Source organism: Apium graveolens, chromosome 10, assembly GCF_009905375.1.
Source record: "Apium graveolens cultivar Ventura chromosome 10, ASM990537v1, whole genome shotgun sequence".
Classification (NCBI taxonomy): Eukaryota; Viridiplantae; Streptophyta; class Magnoliopsida; order Apiales; family Apiaceae; genus Apium; species Apium graveolens.
Window position 1 is genome coordinate 223118739 of NC_133656.1, and position 22489 is coordinate 223141227.

A 22489-nucleotide genomic window follows, 5' to 3' on the forward strand; every position below is an offset into this window, starting at 1 on the left:
CCATGTGGAAACACAGTTTTGACAATAAAAGGTCCAGACCACCTTGATTTCAACTTCCCAGGAAAAAGTCGAAGCCGAGAGTTGAATAAGAGAACTTGTTGCCCTGTCACAAATAACTTAGGATGTAGCTTCCTATCGTGCCACCTCTTCACCTTTTCCTTATACATTTTGTTATTCTCGTACGCTTGAAGTCGAAATTCATCAAGTTCATTAAGCTGAAGCATTCTTTTCTTACCAGCTGCATCTAAATCCAGGTTCAACTTCTTCAATGCCCAGTAGGCCTTATGCTCAAGCTCCGCAGGTAGATGACATCCCTTACCGTACACCAACTGAAACGGTGACATTCCAAGTGGAGTTTTGTATGCTGTTCTGTAAGCCCAAACAGCTTCATCGAGCTTTAAAGACCAATCCTTCCTTGACGGACAAACAACCTTCTCTAGAATGCGCTTTATCTCTCTGTTAGACACTTCCGCTTGACCATTTGTTTGCGGATGATAGGCAGTAGCTACTCGATGATTCACATTATAACGCTGCATCATAGAAGTGAACTTACGGTTGCAAAAATGCGATCCTTCATCACTTATGATTACCCGAGGTGTTCCAAACCTTGTGAAAATTTGCTTATGAAGAAAATTTAGCACTTCCTTTGCATCATTTGTCGGTAAAGCTTTAACTTCGACCCATTTTGAGACATAATCGACTGCCAGCAAGATGTACTGATTATTGCAAGACGAGATAAAAGGCCCCATGAAATCGATTCCCCACACATCAAAGACCTCGACTTCAAGCATCACATTTAATGGCATCTCATCCTTCCTTGACAAATTTCCCACTCTTTGGCAACGATCACACCTTAAAACAAACTGATGAGCATCCTTGAACAAAGTAGGCCAAAAAAAACCTGCTTGCAGAATACGAGCTGCCGTCTTCTCACCACCATAGTGTCCACCATAAACCGTGGAATGGCAGTCTCGTAATATCCCCTCCGTCTCACAGAACGGGATACATCTCCTGATGATCTGGTTAACTCCCTGTCTAAACAAATATGGTTCATCCCACATATACCACTTTACCTCATACAGAAACTTCTTCTTTTGAGCGGATGTCAAATTAGGAGGCATTATATTGCTGACGAGATAGTTTACAATATCTGTAAACCATGGTTCTTCCTCCTGAATTGCAAACAACTGCTCATCCGGAAAAGATTCATTGATTAACGTCCTATCTTGTGAAGTAGAATCGGGATTCTCCAACCTAGAGAGATGGTCAGCTACTTGATTCTCAGTACCTTTTCTATCTTTGATCTCTAACTCAAATTCCTGAAGTAAAAGCACCCAACAAATGAGTCTCGGCTTCGAATCCTTCTTGGAAACCAGATAGCGAATAGCCGCATGATCAGTGAATACTGTTACTTTCGTACCAAGTAGATAAGATCGAAATTTCTCAAAACCAAAGACTATAGCCAAAAGCTCCTTCTCAGTAGTGGTGTAGTTCAATTGGGCACCATTTAAAGTCTTACTCGCATAGTAGACCACATGGAAGAGGTTTTTCTTGCGCTGTCCCAGAACTGCACTTACCGCATAATCACTCGCATCACACATCATCTCAAACGGTTTTGTCCAATCTGGTGCTGTAATAACTGGTGCAGTGATCAAACTCTTCTTGAGAGTCTCGAATGCTGCCAAACATTCATCATCAAATTTGAAAAGCACATCTTTCTCAAGCAAATTGCACAACGGCTTAGATATCTTTGAAAAGTCCTTGATGAATCGCCGATAAAAACCCGCATGACCAAGAAAACTACGGATTCCTTTCACAGAATTAGGTGGGGGAAGATTTTCAATGACTCCCACCTTGGCCTTGTCCACCTCCAGACCCTTGCTAGAGACCTTATGCCCAAGGATAATGCCTTCACGCACCATAAAATGACATTTCTCCCAATTGAGCACCAAATTAGTTTCCACGCATCTTTTGAGTACGGCGCGCAGATTATTCAAACATTCATCATATGAATGTCCAAAGACGGAGAAGTCGTCCATGAACACTTTGACGTTAATCCAATCATGTCAGAGAATATAGCCATCATACATCTCTGAAAAGTGGCCGGGGCGCCACATAACCCAAATAAAACTCTGCGAAAAGCAAACGTGCCAAATGGACAAGTGAAGGTAGTCTTTTCCTGATCCTCTGGTGCAATACAAATCTGATTATACCCGGAATAACCATCCAGAAGATAAAAATACTCATGACCCGCCAATCTGTCAAGCATCTGATCAATAAATGGAAGAGGGAAGTGATCCTTCCTTGTGGCTTTGTTCAATTTTCTATAATCCATGCATACTCTCCATCCTGTAACTGTTCGAGTAGGGATGAGCTCATTCTTTTCATTTGCGACCACAGTGATACCTCCTTTCTTAGGTACACATTGTACGGGGCCCACCCACGAGCTGTCAGAAATAGGATAAATGATGTCTGCATCTAGCCATTTCAGAATTTCTTTCTTCACCACCTACTTCATGATGGGATTCAGTCTTCGCTGCTGTTCCACAGTTGGCTTACTACCTTCCTCTAGCAGAATTTTATGCATACAATATGAAGGACTTATCCCCTTGATGTCTGCTATGGTCCATTCTATAGCCGATTTGAATTCTCTCAAAATCCTTAAGAGCTTGTCTTCCTCACTACCTGAAAGGTCAGATGAAATAATAACAGGTAACGTAGATGAATCACCTAAAAAAGCATACCTCAAGTGTTCAGGTAATGGCTTGAGCTCCAAGGTAGGTGCTTCCTCTATTGATGGTTTGAGCTTCCCTTCAGCATTCTTAAGGTCAGAAGTACCAAGAGATTCAAATGGTATGTCCAGCTTTCGCTTCCAGGGAGAAGCGTTCAGATATTGTAATTGCTCGTTGCCATCTTCATCATCGCTGTCAAAATCCCCCACTAAGGCCTTTTCCAATGCATCAGACATTAGCATGCGATCGAGTTCCGAAGTAACCGCAGAATCAATCACATCCAATTTTAAGCACTCCTCATCTTCTGTAGGGAATTTCATTGCCTTGAATACGTTGAAGGTCACATCCTGATCTTGGACCCGCATAGTAAGTTCACCTTTTTGCACATCTATCAAGGTACGGCCAGTAGCCAAGAAAGGCCTTCCCAAGATTATGGGAATCTTCTTATCTTCCTCAAAATCCAGAATAACAAAATCTGCAGGAAAGAAGAGCTTATCCACCTTGACGAGCACATCCTCAACTATGCCCCTTGGGTAAGTAATGGAACGATCAGCCAATTGTAGCGACATGTATGTGGGTTTTGGATCAGGCAGATCCAGCTTTTTAAAGATCGACAACGGCATCAGATTAATGCTTGCTCCCAAATCACAAAGGCACTTGTCAAAAGTCAGATTGCCAATGGTGCAAGGAATGGTGAAGCTTCCTGGATCTTTCAGTTTTGGTGGTAACTTTTGCTGCAGAACAGCGTTGCATTCTTCCGTGAGAGCAACGGTTTCAAGGTCATCCAGTTTCACCTTCCTTGAAAGAATAGTCTTCATAAACTTCGCATAACTAGGCATTTGTTCCAGAGCCTCAGCGAAAGGTATATTGATGTGAAGTTTCTTGAACACCTCCAGAAACTTCCCGAACTGTCTATCCAGCTTTTATTGCTGCAATCTCTTAGGAAAAGGTGGTGGAGGATAGAGCTGTTTCTCCCCTGTATTAGCCTCAGGCAGAGTGTGTTCAACAGTAGTCTTCCTTGGTTCCGCCGCTTTCTCCTTTTGCTTAGATTCTTCATCTCTAATTTCAGTTTCTCCTTCTTTTGCCTTTTCAGCATCAGCCACTTTTCCAGACCTTAAGGTAATAGCTTTGACTTGCTCTTTAGTTTCCTTCCTGCCTGGTACTTCCGTGTCACTGGGAAGAGTGCCAGGTTGACGATTGAGCACTGCATTGGCTAATTGACCGATTTGATTTTCCAAGGTCTTGATAGAAACCGCCTGACTCTTGCACAACAGCTTAAGTTCCTCAAAATCAGCACTAGTAGGTGCAGTTGTACTTCCCTGTTGAGGATATGATTGCCTTGTAGCATACTTCTGTGGTTGCTGGAATCCAGGTGGGTTAAACTGTTTACTCACTCCTTGCTGATATGGTGGCTGAATAGCATTCTGATTATTCCCCCAGCTGAAATTTGGATGATTTCTGTTGTTAGGATGATAGGTCGCTGGCACAGGCTGCTGTTGTCGCTGATAATTATTCACATACTGAACAGATTCGTTGACAAGAGAACACTGATCCGTAGCATGAGAACCTGCACAAAGCTCACAAACCATAGCTATTTGATTAACTCCATATGTAGCCAGAGAATCAACCTTCATTGTTAGCGCTTGGAGTTGGGCTGCAAAAGCGGTGGCTGCATCAACTTCCAGAATACCTGCTACCTTGCCTGACGTCATCCTCTGAGTTGGGTTTTGATGCTCATTTGCAGCCATCGTCTCTATAAGATTATACGCCTCAGTATAGCTTTTAGCCCATAAGGCGCCTCCAGCTGCTGCATCGAGCATGGGCCGAGATTGGGCCCCCAAACCATTATAGAAACCAGTGATCACCATCCAATCCGGCATTCCATGATGTGGACATTTTCTCAACATTTCCTTGTAGCGTTCCCAAGCCTCGCACATAGATTCTGTAGGTTGCTGCGCAAACTGAGTAAGAGCACTCCTCATAGCAGCAGTCTTTGCCATCGGATAAAACTTCACCAGAAACTTTTGCGCAAGATCTTGCCACGTAGTGATGGACCCAGCTGGTTCAGAATGTAACCAGTCTTTAGCCTTGTCCCTCAGTGAGAATGGGAAAAGCCTCAACTTGATAGCCTCATCAGTCACGCCATTATACTTAAAAGTGCTGCAGATCTCGACAAAATTCCTTATATGCATGTTGGGGTCTTCAGTTGCTGCTCCTCCAAAAGAAACAGAATTCTGCACCATCTGAATAGTGACCGGCTTGATTTCAAAGGTGTTAGCTTGAATAGCCGGATGAAGGATGCTTGACTGAATGTCATCAATTTTAGGCCGAGAAAAATCCATAAGAGCTGGACCAGCTTGAACAATACGATCTCCCATGTTTACTGGTTCTTTCTGCTCAGTTCCTGAATCCGGATCCTCAAAATCTAACTTCTCCGAAATATCAAGAACTTCGTCTGTCTCCTCAGCTGTATCTAAAGTCCTCTTGCGAGCACGAGAACGAGTTTGCATAAACGCTTGCTAAAGTACCTGAAATACAACCGGAAAAAATAAGTAACTACTACGTCCTAATCACTGAGTCCTAATGACCAATGATGGTAAGTACATAAACTAAACAAATACGCCGAGTCCCCGGCAGCGGCGCCAAAAAACTTGTTAGGGCTAAAATACGCACTAATATTCACGCAAGTATACGCGTTCGCAAGTAATATAGAATACTTTCTAGTTCGTTCCCACAGAGACTCAGACTAAATTATTGTCTAATTAAACTCACTCACCAATGTATGATTACTTCTCAATGTTAAGATACTAACACTTAAAATTGTTGATTAAATATTAACTATAATTAACTACTTAATTAATCACTTAACTAACACTTCAATTTATCAATAATAAAACACTCATGAGATCACAACTTCATTATTACTTCCTTCTATAGCCATTGTTATTACCTTTAGCATGTGACAGTGATGATATTAATCGAATAACACGAAACTGATAAAAGCCAACTTTCATTGTACTAATACCATTCTACCAAGCATCCACAATTAAGATAGAAGTTGAATAGTCATCAATTATGTTGAGTTCCTATATGTCTACAGAAATTGACAACACAACGATTTAAGCACAAGTTATTCCTTTTGATTACATAGGGCAAATAAAACTGTTAGAGTTACCCATTAATCATGCACAACGTACATGAACCTATGCTAGCATGGCAAGTTCTAAATCTCAAGATCCACCGTCGCTTCACAAGAGATTAACACCCTATCTTATATGTTCGCGACGCACATAAGACGAATACGCACAACCAATACTAGATATCATACAATCATCACACACTAAAGTATTAAACAATTAACTAAAGAATTCCATAATAAATCCGTTGCAACCCCATGATCACGATTAGCCCATAATAGCACTTATCGTCATCATGGGTTCATATGAAATCATGATAAACAAACACAAGAAAATAATAACTAAACTAATTATATTAAAACAGAGTACGTCACAAGAGTAAATAAGTTCAAAGCAAGAAAACTAGCATCCAACGTTACAACGAAACAAGAATCACAAGAAGATATGCTTCCTCTTCGTTGCGGTGTGCTAAATCGGTCTTCTTCCTTATCTCCTTCGCTCCTTGCGTAAAAACACAATCTTCTTCAATCCACACTTGTGAAAACGTCTCAAATCTACTTATATAATAGCCCCATAAAACTCAGATTACATAGAAGTGGAAACCAAACAGAAGTAGAAGTCCAGAAACATTATATCTTTTTTCCCGACCCTGCGCGGCCGCTCAGCATAGCTGAGCGGGCGCTCAGCTTGTTGCGCGGCCGCTCAGCAATGCTGAGCGGGGGCTCAGACCTCTACTGGAAAAAATCTGATTCTGCTCCGTTTCTTCGCCGTAATCTGCCCGTTTCTTTCCTCTCGCAATGGTGAACACATGCCAAGGCTTATTCTTGATGATTCCTCCCCCGAAATGCAACTAATACCCTGAAATGCATAAACACTAGAAAAACGCATCAAATACACAAAATACTTGATTTCAAGACACCAATTTAAGCCATTTTAAGACGTTCTAAATGGTATAAAATGCCACTTATCATTTATTGACAGTCAGTGTTTGAAGCCATAAAGTTGTTGCAAGCTTAACAATGTAATTAAGGCTATAATATGAAGACCTGAATCGAAGTTAGTCTTCTGTGAACCAGACCAGTTGCACTAGACGTCAGTGGATCGTGAAAGAAATTTTAGTATTTATAGAAGAATTGTTAAGTTGAAGAACGTACTTGTAATGAACGTTTATTTAATTAAGTACGAGAAGAGATGCGCAGAGTGTATAGCTAAATAGCCAAGTGGTTACAGGTATAAAGTTTGAGTTGAAGATTGAATATATAGCTAAGTACAGCTCAATAGCTAAACGGCTCAGAGGCTTACAAGTGGTACAATGTGGCACCTCCAAATAAACTAAGTACTACTACAAGGAAGCACCCCTGTAGGTTCCACCAAGTAGTAGAACTAGTTATAGGTGCCACCAATTAACTAACACAAAAGAAATGAAGTACTAGTACTGGTATTTTAAGGTGACACAACTAAATTTGGATGGAAAAAAACTAAGTTAAGTACTAGTACTTAACTAGCTCTTGGTGCAACTAAATTTAAGGCCACAATCAAGTTTTTGTTGCGCCTACACTAGTACTACTACTACTCCCTCTTGGCGCAACTGATGTCTCAAGCAGCTACTTTTTGGAAACATAAATTAATTTGTAAGGCTCACAATCAGCCACATAAATTAATTTGTGTATTAAGTCTACACACAGCAGCAAAAGCAAAAGTTGTTCTTTTCATCTTCTCTCTCAGAATAGCTGAAGAATTGAAGCAAAGAGAGAGAGAGGAGATACACACTCAAATTTATATTCGTTAATCTTCTGACTGAAGTAATGTTATAATGCCCGATTTAACTCTTGTATATTCATTGGGGCTATATAAACGTTACCTGGTAATTAAATCTTTAGACAAACAAAAGCTAGATCTTTGTATAGGATTTAATTTGTTGATCTTTGTAGTAGCTAGGAACTTTGTTGTTCTTGGATTATAGCCGATTAATTTATTTACCGAAGTGTGGCAACCCCTCGCAGATTTAGATATGAATATATATATAGATATATATATATATATATATATATATATATATATATATATATATTTCCCCGAATATCTTGTGTTCCTTGTTTTAATGTCATAAACACTATTCACCTCAAGAACACGGTACCACTAACCGAACACTACATTAATTATCCACAAAAGATTCGAAAGAATTGTTTAATTTAGTGAGTATCGTATTTAACCCCCCTTCTACAATACTTCGGGACCTAACACATATGTTAATGTTGAGGAGTTGAACCTCAATTGCGGGGAATTTCTTTATTTTACCATATATGGAATTACACCATGTCTGGGACATTTGAGGAATATATTGAGACTTGCATTAGAATCAGAAGCTCCAAGGATGGAGGTTCCTTATAAAACTTAAAAGTTTTAAAGTAAATTAAAGTGAAAATGTTTAGGTTTATTCCTGGAGCAGGAGCTCTAGGAATATGGTAAATCAAAACATTAGGGTTGTTGTTGGGTTCATGGTTGAACCTAAAATATAAAGGTTTGAAGGTATATTAGAGGAGCAGGAGCTCTAAGAGAATGGCATTATTGGTTAAATGGTACTTTGGTTCATATTATATTCAATATTGTAAGGAACCGGGGGTAGTTGTTGTGCCCAAAATCTTGAATGGACTAGATTTAAGGACCATAAAAGGATTGGACTTTATTGGCATGGGCTATGATGTACTTTGATATGAATTTGGCCCAAAGGTTCATGGTTTTGGAGGTACCTGCATTGAGGTACATGGCCCCTTGATGAAGCAGCAGTTAACCAGGAGGTTTATCTGACTGCTAGTAGGCATACATAGTCATTATATATGCTGAAAGACATCGGGTATAGTCCTATATAGACATGTGAGGTGCTAGAAGCACCAGGAAAGCTAAGATAAAGATATACTGATGCAGGATCATCAGTGAACATCTGTTGGTAGAATTGGAGTTATACTAGGATTGTACCTCCTGGAATGAAGGAGGGCGGTTCTTATCTTCATGGAATGGTATCCTAATAGGTTTGTATCACTACACATGTGATAAACAACAACAATTAAAGAATAAATACATGGTTTAATGATAATTATATTTCGGTTATGGATTAAAATAGGTTTCTAGTGTCCAGCCACACTTGGACACTAGAACCTCACTTGAAAATAGTTGGAATAACAGTGGGAACTAGTTTAGCTTATCAAAAATGTGAATTATTGGTCAAGGAATGGAGTCGAGCCCTATAGAATTACATTGAGCTTGATCCCTGTATATAGGGTATGTAGGCAATTGACAAAGGGGTCTAGATATTCATTTTATACACAAATTGACACTTGTAACCATTGTGATTATTTTCCAAGTACATATGGACGGAACTGAGAAGGTATTTCTCAGCCATTTTTCTTGGTTTTTTGTAGATTTTATTCATTTTTTATACACAATTTCAGCTTTTCTTCTGCAGCCGTACATCTGTTCAGCATCCACATCCTCACCCGAAAACCAAGGTCGGGTGATTTAGTTATTTAGGCATGATTATTCTGGAGTGTTATAATCAGTTTTTTCTCATAACAGAGTACAAACCAACATTTTTTAGATGATGATTATTTCTTTTTATGATAATATTATATCATAATTATTAATTTGGACATATACCGAGCAACTAAAGTAAAGTGTGTCAGGAGTTAGAGTGTAATTCCTGCAGAGACACGCTAGCTAGCTACACAACTAAGACTATTTTTTATCAAGATTAATATCTATGGTCATTTAGTTAAACAGATAAGGTGCGTACATGGCGAATTAAATAACAAAGTTTTGTATGCGGAGAATTCACCTACACTAGGATTAAAAATTTGGTCCAACATCGTCAAATTCGTTTATAATTACATTAAATTGTTACCAAATTTTAATTTCAATGTTTAAAAATGATTTATTTCTTATTAATTTTTGAAGTGATAAGTTCGAAAATATATCCGACTCATTCAAATTAATTTGATTAACTTACGTGTAAATTCGACTAGTTGAATGAAAGAGTCAATTTAAATCAAAAATTTGCTCTCGTTCAATTTAAAAGGGTTGGCCCTAGTAATTAAAGACCTAGTAAAAAATATTTTATAAGCCATTTGGAACCTAATCATCTGCTATGATATTTAGGTTAACTTATCCATAAGACTTAATTTTTTAACTAACATGTTTAGTTTGAGAAAAGAAAAATTATCAAAATATAAAACTATTTTACGGGAAAGTTACAAGAATAAACAATAACTACATCAAAAATGTCTTCCTACAATTCACTTATGTTTTGTTTAATTCTCCTCACAACTTCGTATCTGAAATGATCTTCACGCACATCGGCTCGTTTAAAAATACTCAATTAAAATCCGTTTATTAGTTATCTGACTTAGATCAACTCGAATTATTGTACTATAACATGGTGTCTGAAAATAGGTCATGACATTCTTATCAGCATTTAATTGAAGTTATATGATATTTTTATTAATACTTTATTCGAATTGAAATTACGATAAAATTAAAGATTTAAACTTGAAATGTTAAAAGTTGACATCTTTTATTTTATGGGATTACTATGGTTAAAAATTAGTTTTTTAATAATTAACTAATATCTCTAGAACAACTTTATATTACATAAATTTATTATTAAATTATATATATATATAAAACCTCAGTCCCACATCGAAGAGATTTGGAATTTTTGTTTAGTTTATAAGATAAAGTATTATTACTACTTACACCAACAAATCATGATCTTTTGGGGGCTTGTGGTGGGCTTGTCGTAATCCAAGTTGGTTGCACTCGGGACAGTATGCTTCATCTTATTTCGGACTCGTAATCGGGACTTGGCCCAGTTTCGAAAAAGGCTCGGTATTTGACCCGGGTTATCACATATGGTATCAGAGCTCGGCTCGGCCGGAAGTGTAGAGACACTGCCCGGGTTTCGTATGTGTGTTTGTGGGCTCGACGAGGACATCGAGGTTATAAGAAGAGGTGTTTGTAACATCACACGTCGATAAGAATAAGAGTGTTTGAGACCTTTATATATACAAGTAAACAACCAATGTGTACCAAATTGCTAGCTTTTTTGGATTGACCTGTGGTGGGTTGTAATATTCTGTACTTTAGATCACAAAACTTAAACCAAACTCCTTATGCAACTAGAAATGTAACTAATAATTTACTATAGACCTTTATGAAATCAAATATGAAACACATAATACAATACTTACACCCTAAACCCTAAAGGGAAATTCTAAACCATAAAACCTCATTGTGCGCCAACTTATGCAATAATTTATGCAAGATTTTATATTTTAATCGTAAACTAAACACCTTATTTAAAAGTCATTATACAACCACTTATGAAATACTAACCATTATTTTAAACCCAAAATGCAACCTCTTATTCAACAAATTACGCATCATTTTAAGCACGTATGCAACTAATAATGTAACACCCAGATGCAAACCACTTATGCAATAAAATTAAATTTATTTTAACCACAAATGCAACCCATTTCCTTTTATCGATCCACAAAATCAAGAAACTAATTATAAAAAGAATAATAGAAAAAAAGTTAATATATTAACACATAATGCAACCAATAGCACGCTATCTATTTCATTCAGTTTTAACCACTGTAATACACTACTACAACCTCAAATGAAAGATAGATATAACATTAAAAGCACAATCCAGAATATATTAAACTTTTCTAAACATTTCTTACAAATCCATAACATAAAATTTAATAAATCTGAGGATATTTCAAAGTTAAATAGAGCATTAATGAAATGGGACTACATTAAAAGTTCAAATTACAAGATCTTGGTGTAATCTTTCGTCTCTTTGCTTTTCTTCGAACGTTTAGGCAGCTTCTTCTTTGCTATCGCTTTCTTTTTATTCGGTTTTACATTTGGCACATAATCAAGGGCATCTTAACTAACATCATTATATATTCAGTGTGAGTATGTCATATTGTAAACCCTAAAAATTGAATAATCATACAAAAATATTAAGATGGTGAACTAAATTATAGTATTAAAGTAAATTCCTTAACAGAACTTGTAAAGGTTCGATTCACACTATCAAAATTACTCTTAGCAGGCCTGTTATCCACCTTCGAATAACTTTTCTTATTAGAATTATCAACACACCTAAGTCCGGGTATAGGTCAAACTCAATATCCAACTTCAATTTCACACCAACGACACAAATTCATACTCGTCATAGTTTGGTTGTACTAACCGCGTAACTAACAAATTATAAATAATCTAATTCTTAACTTTATAGTTAGGCAAGTTCATCAACTAACCAAAACACGATTTACTAAAATCACAAAGTTCTTCAACGAAAAGAATGGTTCACAATTCATTAATTATATCATATTTGTTAGCACAAACAACTTTCGCAACCTTATGTTTGTCAACCAGTAACCCATATAATCCAGTATTAATTATAGTTAAAAAAACATATGTAAAATACCCAAAATTGGAGATTACCATATTATATTGAAAAATTAAACATACATTCAATACACAACTATATATCACTAGTAACGAGTATTAAAATATCAAAATCAACTAAATTAGAAGTTACATTTAGATACGCATGCAACGAGAGAACACGCAAAACAAAAATAAATTAAATCAAATTACCTCTAACGGCTTAAAATACTAATTAAACCTTAAAAGAGCTTCAAACAACAGCTATAAACAGATTGGAAAAATATATTGAGAAAAAAACAGAGAGACAGGGGGAGAGAGAGAGAGAGAGAGATTTTTGTAAAATAAATGATGTCATTTAAAAAAATGAATATTTAAAATAATTATTAGATGTTGGTATATTTGTATATAAATATCCCAAAATTGGTATTCCTAACAATTTACTTAATATTAATTGTATATAAATTTAAAATTTATTTATTTATTTAATTCAGGTACTTTCAGTGTCGAATAATTATTTGGTAAAATTGATACCAATATTAACTATATTTCTATTTTTTTCATACTCGTGTTCAGGTGCCAAATTTTGCATCCGAACACTAATTATTTTTATCTTTTCGTCACATTTTCACGTGTATTATACCAAATTGACAACCCATAAAAGTTTTTAAGGATGCAACTTGTTAGGAATATGTTGAAGTATTGATTATAACTCTCCAAAACATCTTAAGTAGATTTGTTAAGTGTCATTTGGAAGCCTTCAACGGATAACCATAGTTTGTCTATCTGTTAAAGGAGTAGCTTATATTAATAAGTATGTAGCACATTTTGTACAATATGGTAGCTGAAGAATTTGGGAGTTATAGTGATCTCTAAGTCATATTGACTACTAGCAAGATATAAAATGCCTTATAATTTTATATAAATGAAAGAGTATCAACTGCTAAGAAAATATCTTCAACTGCTAAACTACAAGCTTCAACGGATGACTCAATATGTTAATAATGTACCTAGGAAGCGGCAGATGAGCTAACCCTTGACGGACTTAAGGGGGAGGCAAACGGGCTTTCCAGTATGGGCCTAAGTGGAGCAGATAGCTGGATGGACTTTCAGTATGGGTCAAAGGGGAGCCAGATCACAGTGAAAGGGGCAGCTTCGATAGGTGTTGAGCCTGATATGTGAAGGGGAGATTGTTGGGATATATCCAACACCGTTTGTGGGAGGGGCGGGTTACTAGTATGTAAGCAGCGAAATAAAGCCAGATAACAACATTAGTATGAGGCCTTCTGGGATGTGCCCAAAAATAAATTCGTGTGGGCTTGGCCCACAGCGGACAATATCATACTAATGTGGAGTTAAGGCTTGCTCGCGACTTAAAAATGATATTAGAGCTCATGTCTCAGTTGGATCTTGGGGAAGTGATGAGTTGTGGTAGTTCGATGTGGGGGTTCCCCTCGGTGGCGATTGGAGATATGTTGGGTTCGTTGTGTTGAAAGTCTTCTTGATGGTGTTCAAGTAGCGGTTTCTACGAGGTGAATTGTGCGGTGCAAGATGTAGACAGATTTATCGCGGGAATAAGAACACGAGTTATGTGATTCTTGGTTTAAGGGGAAGATTGTGTGGTAGTGTCAACCCAAGTACCACATTGATGAGATAAGTGATAATTCTCTGGTATATAAAGCAGCCAGTTAACTTTATTAGTATGAGGCATTTTGGGATGTGCCCAAAAATAAATTTGTGTGGACTCGGCCCAATGCTGACACTATCATACTATTATGGAGTTAATGGCACGCTCACGGCCAAACAAGTGGTATCAGAGTTTTAGGTTATAAATGTCCATAACAATCTCACATGGGCTCCAGAATGGACCTAGAAAGCGGCAGATGGGCTACCCCATGATGGGATTAAGGGGAGGCAGATAGGCCTTCCAATATGGGCCTGGGGGAGCATATAACCAAATGGACTTTCAGTATGGGTAGAGGGGCCAGATCGTACAATCAGGAGGCAGATTCGACAGGTGTCGAGCCCAATGTGTGAAAGGGGAGATTGTTGGGAGTAGTCCCACATCGTTTGTAGGAGGGGCAGATTGCTAGAATCTCCATTAGTATGAGGCCTTTTAGGATGTGCCCAAAAATAAATCCGTGTGAGTTCGGTCCATAGCGGACAATATTATACTAATCTAGACTTAGGCCTTCTTAGCAAGCCTAACACCACCGTCATCACCTCCGTCGATTTCTTTCCATTTTTCTCATATAATTCCTCTTTTAATATTTTCTAAACTTTTCTTCTTTTTTATGACCTCTCGCTTCCCGCCTTTCTCTGTCTCTTTTCCACCTCTCTCTACACGTAATAATTATTGTATTTATAATTATAGCTAGTGATTGTTGTTTGATATTATGGGTGTTGCTCGGTGACGGTGGTGAACTGATTGGAACTTGGAAGTGATGGTAATGGTGAGATATGAGGTAATGGTATAATGGTTATCTATAATATTTAATCACTTCGTCTCAATTTTTATTGATTTTTAAATATAAATTGGTGATTTGTACAACACTTATTAGTGATTAGTGTAATATAAATTAGTGATTTGAGCTCTAGTCCGGTATTTCAATAATATAAAATGGTGATTTCTGTTTAGATCAGATATAATATTGATGAGTAATATAAAATTATGATAGTTTAGATCATATATAGTGGTTATTGTGTATGTATGTATATCTATTATCATGTTTGTATGAAGATGAAGATGGGACAAAAGAAAGGTATATAACATTGTTCAAAAGAATGGTATATAACATTGTTGGGTCGGTTGGGGCACTTAAATTAGGCAGCTTGTTTGGTTTCAAACTTTTATTTTAAGGTTATTATTATTTGAAAATGGAAATTTATCACAAATACAATTTTTTGTAAAATTATTTGTGATTTTGCCAACTCATGAAAAAATTTGCAAAAATACTAATCTATTTAGAAAATATTTGCAAAAATAAGATATTACATATTAGATTGCATTTGAGTTTGAATTGTGCAAATGTTTGAGTTAGCATTTTGGGTTACATTTTATGTTACATTCTAGGTTGCGAATTATATTGTAAATATGGTTACAAATTTGTTGAACTTATTTTAGCAATTTTTTTTTAAAATTCAAGTTGTAAACATGGTTGTAAAATGCAGAACGTATTTTTGTAAATATTTTTAAATAGTGATAATATTATAACAAAATTTTTGTAAAACTTGAATATTTATGTAAAAACACTTTGAAAATTAGTCTAAATTTGAATTTCAAAGTGTTATTTACTTACAAGTTAAATTTGAAACATGATAAAGATTTATAACAATGCATTGAGGACATGCTTTTATGAATGATTTTTTACATAAATAATAAGCACAAAATTTTATAAATTTAATTTATTTTAATTAACTTTCATTTTTTAGTATTGAGAAAAATTCATGAATTTAAGTGATTAGCATATTTATCAAGCTAGACAAACATAAAGGATTAACAGTAAAAAAATTCCCAAATAACGATGGTCGTTGGATTGAGCAGCAAGTGAAGTGAGGTGACAAGACAATCTAAGCAGCAGAAGCAGCTGGTTCATGTGAAGTGAGATATACGTAAAAATAAACAAAGATGGGACATGAGGGGGGGAGTTATGTTACATAGAAATCCGAAAGGACTATTTATTAATCCTTGTGAAATGACCTCTCCTTGACTGCAGTCTCTCTGATCTGCATGCATGTTTCATCTTTCCCTTCATGCATCATCATCCATCCCATGCTAGCTAGCTTCTTCCCCCTTCTAAACGGCTATCACCAACCGTACGATCACTTTACTGTACTACTACTCTTTCCTTGTATAAAGTTTGCAGGTCCCCTCGTCATTGGTATTGACACGTGGCAACAACTCATGACCTCTCTCACTCCACTCCACTGTAGTTTCTGATTCGTAACATTACATTTACTTTCATCAGCAGGGTTTAGTCCTGATCCACAACATGCACTTTTCTTTAGGGTTTGGTCTTTTTTTACTCTGAACCGTAAGAATCTTGTCATGGGCATGGGGAGGAGAGATTGGCACTGATATTCACGTGAGATTTACCTGATAAGTTCTGACACTACTCTACGATTCTTTCTTCATTTATTTTGTTTGTTTGATTCGTTTCTTTGGTTTTAATTTGTCAAACTCACAGAGTATCCCACTGCTAGCTCATAGTCCTACTCCTACGTAATTACGTTTGAAATCCATAAGATATACTATATTTAAATATATATGTTGGTGTCCCTTCCAAATTTCAACTACTCACTAATTCCTTTTGCTTCACTTTAACAGCTTTAGAGTCATTTTGTATCAAGACTGATTGATCCCATGTATGTGATGAGTGTATAGAGTCTACGTTAAAAACTGACATTAATAACGTTAAATGATGTAAATCATATTATGACTGATTTTGATATTTGAGTTGATATGTCAACTGAAATTTCATCATGTAATAAGTCAGCCCCTTGATTATTCCTTCTACCTCATTTGGTTGGAGCAGTTTGTTTTCTTAACCAAAGTTTCAACTGCAAGAGAGCGTATACAGATGCAAAATGTAGCTTTTTAGTGCACCCCGAATTTGAGCCTATAAATTTCTTCTATCAATGAAGTTGATTATTAACCCCTTATAGAATTGATGTTCTTAGCATTTCTTGCAAAGATTTATATGAATAATATTGTTAATTTATTCAAATATGTAACTAGTTATATCTATTATTGAGAAAATATGGACTGCAGGGTTAATTAGGGATAACTAATTGAGTAAAAAGGCATTTATTCACATTCATCAATCGTAGGTATATCATCTATCCCTGAAAAAATAGCTAATAAGAGAAACTCTAAAATCAAAAACTTAAGCTAATAAAGGGACGATGTATTATACTACCATATTGGCCTTTTCACCTTCCATGTTAAACCTATTCCCAAAAAAAAATTCTTTCTCATAGTTAATGGTCTGGACCGTTGCCCAAAATAGGGTGCTTTTAAAGTTAGTAAAGTTAGAGGATCTCCAGAGGACTGTTCAAAAAGCTTTTACCTCAAAATATAAAAAAAATGACAAAAAATGAAGGTTCCAATCATTTCCGAATTTTATTAAGAATCTATTTACAAAGAAACGCTCCATTCTACTCTATAATTTAAAACTACTGCATTGCCCTTTTTTTAGTAAAAATGTAGGGTACCTTCAAAAAATTGGATGTAAAAATTCATGATAGGTAAGCATTAACCAGGTTAGTAGGCCATTATAGCTTTTTCTCTTAATTTGGCTTTTTTTTTTGTTTTTTGTCACTTTAACTTTCTAATATAATTTATATTTTTTTAGATTGTTGTACTATTTAATTTTAATGTTTTATTCTATTTATAAAAGAATCATCTTAATATATTAATTTAAATTTCAGTAACTATATTCATTGAATTCTTTATTGAATTATATTTAAAAAAAATTACAAATTAAGCTATGTACTAGTACTTGAGTAGAAATAAATTAATCATATATAACATATGTTATCATTTATATGCTATATTATTTTTATAAATTATTTTAATTATAATAGGAAATGCAGAAAAAATATTAATTGTATTCAACCTTTTTACAAATTTGTATAAGAAATATAGCCAAAAAAACCCTTTACAATTAATTTAATTTGTTTGTAACATTAGATAAAATTAATTTATTTTTCCGCATATTATAATTAATTTAATTTGTTTGTATAAGAAATATAGCCAAAGATTAGATAAAACTAATTTATTTTTCCGCATATTTTATTATAACACAAAAGAATTTCACAAATAAAAATATATACAAAGTGTAACATATGCGATCTATCTTAAAAGTTAAATTTATTATTTCAACCGAAATAGTGATAATGTAACGCCCCATTAAGTAGTTTGGGATTTATGCCCTAACAAATGGTGATTTTTTTATGCATGTTGTGAGCTTATAGTTTATCCAAGTTGGTTGAAAGGTAAAGTATGCACTAACAAATGGTGATCTTTTGATGCATATGGTGAGCTTATAATTTATCCAAGTTGGATACATTTAGGCTAGTAGGTTTCGCTTTATTTTCGGACTTGAAATCGAGATTTGACCCGATTTTTGAAAAGGCTCAAGATTTAACCCGGTTTTTCATATATGGTGTCAATCAGACTCTCGAAAGTTTTATACGTCAAGTTGTCGTGGATAGGGACACGAAGGTTGGTAGTATTATCGCATAATGGACAGAGACCGAAGTTGGGGATACGAAGCTAGCCGATATTATCCCATAATGGCTAGAAAAGAATGACCTGAACCTGTAAATTGTATTCAGGCCTGACGAGTATGTTAGGAGTTTAAGTGGGGGAATTTGTAACACCCCGATTTTACATCGCGTAGATTTGAGACTCCGATTCAGTTTATGAGACAAAGTAATACTACTAAGTAAACCAACAAATTATGATATTTTGGGGACATGTGATGGGCTTGTTGTTAACCCAAGTTGGTTGGGCCAGTAGGCTTCAGTTTATTTCGGTTTATTTCGGTTTATTTCAGACTCGGAATCGGGACTTGACCCGATTTTTAAAATTGGTTCGGGATTTAATCTGAATTGTCACATATAGCTTTTTTTATATACAGAGTAGTGATAGCTAAATATTTAATCATTTTACTTTTATATTATTCAACAGAATTTTTAATAGATAATGATATTAAAATTCAAATTGACATGTTTAGATGATTCTCACTATTAAGATGATAATAAAATATTAATACTAAGTAATACAAGAATTAAAGAATAATAATAAACCATAATAATTTTAATATAAAGCAAAACAAAAATACATGACAACTTAGTTAATGTAACTAGGGATGGGAATTTCCTCGCCCCGCCCGACTCCAATCTGATCCTTGTCCCGAACGGGGTAGGGAATAGGAGATTTTTGGGTACGGGACGGGGATCGGGAAGATTGTGTGAAAAATTCAGGGATCGGAGCAGGATCTGGGATTATTGTCTCTCCGCCCTGATTCTCGACCATGAATGGTATTTTAATTAAAAATAATATATTATATATATAAATACCTCAAATAAATATTGAAATATATATAAGATATTATTATTTTCAACTCTTTATCACCTAAATAATTTAAGTTTACTTATTGTGATATTATTTTACTATAATAATATTATTTTTATTTATTATTGATACTAGAAATACATATTAGTTTGAATTAAGGTTAAAAATTAATATTATTTACATTTTAATTTTATTAAACAAAAAAATAAATAAATTTCCTCGATCCCCGTGGGGATCCCCGTTCCCCGTTTGGGGCAGGAATCTGGGAGTAAATATTTCCCGTTCGGTGATCGGGTCGGGTTCGAAAATCGATTTTGGGTTTGGGGATCGGGGTAGGGATAGTACTACCCGGTCACGAAGTGACCCGATGATCATCCCTGAATGTAAAGTACAAATCAGTCTTCGGCCCCTTTATGAAATACTAGCTTTTAAACAGTGCGTACCGGCCAATTTAGTCTATTTTTTTTTTGTATTTTTATGCATTAGCTATTTTTTTATTCTATGATATTTTCAAAATAAAAAAAAATTACATATATTATTTTTATATATGTTGAAAACGGTAAAAAAAACTAGATATTTTTTAACTTAAGTTAATTACTTTAGTATGTGTTATCAAATATGAAACTATATTATTAATTTGAATTATTGCTAAGATGTTGATATTTGCTTTAAATTTCAATGAAAAAAATACCTAAAATCAAATCGAGTAATATACTTTAAACAAAATTAATATAAGATTTAAATACATACTCCTTTTTAAAAAAAAGAAACATAATCACTTGCTATTTTTTCTTTGACCTTAATATAAGCTTTAAATAAAATTAATAGAAACTACTTAAAACGTCTTTGCATTTAAATATTCACTTAAAAGATTAAAATCTTTTTGTTGAATACACGACATAAAACATATTATACAACAATAGCTATGTACATAACAATAAAATAAAAATTAAATAAAACTTTTCATGAAAAGGCTCATATGAATTTAATTTTAAGAGATTATTTATATCTTTAAATTAATATAAATATTTGTTGTTGACGAATTCGAACCCTTAGATAATGTATAAGTAATATAAAGGTTTTTTTATTGAAAAGATGTACCAATTTATAAGGGTTTATTATAATTTAGTATAAAGTTTGTATTAAATTTTGTGAACATGACATTACTTTAAATAAAATATTTACTAGCAGATGTTTTAATTCAAATTTTTGTCATAGTGAATTTCACATATGGATATACATATATATATATATAGGTTATGAGGCAAGATATAACTATATATTGTTGGAGTTGAATATATATATATTTAACGTATTATTTAGCAAATTATTTGTATTATATTTAGAAGCAGTAGACCTTGGAGTTAAAGTAACAAACTTAAGCTAGCTATAGGCATGAAATAGATAAAAATTCGATTTCAGAAGAATGTCATCATCTTGAAATAAATCTTTCTGGAATATTATAAAGAAATATGCAGGAAATACATACACTAGAATTTGTGTTGGGTAGATCCAAATGGAGCACTGTGCAAGAGATGTGAGGAAATCTCGTGTAAATGTCAATCGTTTGTGGATAAGAGAGGAGACTTTTTAATTACTCATGACATTGCACATCTGCATACAACATTACAAATAACTTGAGCATGCATTCTGATAAAATTGTCATTGACACTGCCAAAAACAGGTTCACCACTCTCCCTACTAAGCAATTCTGATGAAGAGAGCGTGCAACCTGCAAGGGCATAGTATAAAATTATGACAATTTCAAAAGTTATGTCTTTTGTTCATATGTCCATGTTAGAAATTCCCCCAATAATTATTCAATCACTTGCTGCTGGTGTAGGTGTGTTAGAGCAAGTCCCGGTATGTATTTAGTGATGACATTTCTATAATTTGAAATCAAATGTCAAAAATTTCAACTCCAAAAGAGTTATATACTTGAATGCAAATATGTATACATGCATTTTTTGTTCTAAATTTGAAACCAATAATACATTTATGCATCTAGTCATATCATCATACTTATAAATGAGATGCATGGTTTTGTAATTTAAATGAAAATTAAGGCAAAGTCACAAAATTTAGACAAATAAGCAAATATTTAGTTTTAAAATGCATTTAGTATTGGAATTAAAATTTTATTTTAACACCGAAAAATATTTTTTGATGTCAAATTATAACAATAAATATAATTATCTATAATTATTTTACATCTTGTATTAGACTTACTCTCTGTGCGGATACAAAGGCTGGGCTGCATTTTTTTTCAAGAACTACACTTAAAATAGTAACTCCATGCCCTGCCCCTTACAAGATCCCCTCGACCTACCTTCACATGTATCTATAAATACAATCATGAAATATACACATACATATACAGCAGCAGCAGCAGCAGCAGACTTAATTAGGTAGATTATGCAAAACCAAACAAATTTAAACAATATTGTCACATTAGATTTGATACGGCATTGATTGGAAAATGCATGTGAATTTGATTGGAATAATAATAAATGACAAAAAAAGAGTGGGCCGGGTCCAAGCAGAAAAGATAAGCAACAAAGGCGAAAAAGACAAGTAACAAAGACTAAAAATTGGGTCGGTTTAAGGGGCCGACAAGCATGGGGTTGTGTTGTCATATCAAGACCCCTTCTATTTTAAATATATTATGCATACTTAAATGCCAACTAAATAACATGCACACTTCCATTATTGGTGCTTGAAAAATCTGGCTTTGGTAAATAACACCACCAAATTCATTAAAGAATTTAGAGATACTGCAACCCTACATATCCCCCCAACTTGCAACATTACTTTGTTGCCCAAGATTTACAATTTATTATGCTTACAGAATATCTATATCAATTATTATCAATTTAATGTATACGAACTGGTCGGCTTAACACATGTCTACAAATTCAGCTAAATTACAATATTTTTAATTATATATTCAATTATGCTGGCTTGATTATTATATTGTTTATTTATATAGTTAAACTATATATAAAGCAACTTTAAATTAATTTAGCAAAGAAATTCTTTATTGAAGTTACAAAAAATAAAATCGATATGGACTTAGAAGT

At 34.5% G+C, this 22489-nt stretch overlaps 1 non-coding gene across 1 annotated transcript; it reads left to right on the forward strand.

Moving 5' to 3' along the window:
* The first annotated feature begins 4610 nt into the window (after positions 1 to 4610).
* Positions 4611 to 4717, forward strand: LOC141694188 (small nucleolar RNA R71). Its single transcript, XR_012563514.1, has one exon. It is a non-coding gene; the product is annotated as a small nucleolar RNA R71 (small nucleolar RNA).
* Positions 4718 to 22489: the final 17772 nt, after the last annotated feature.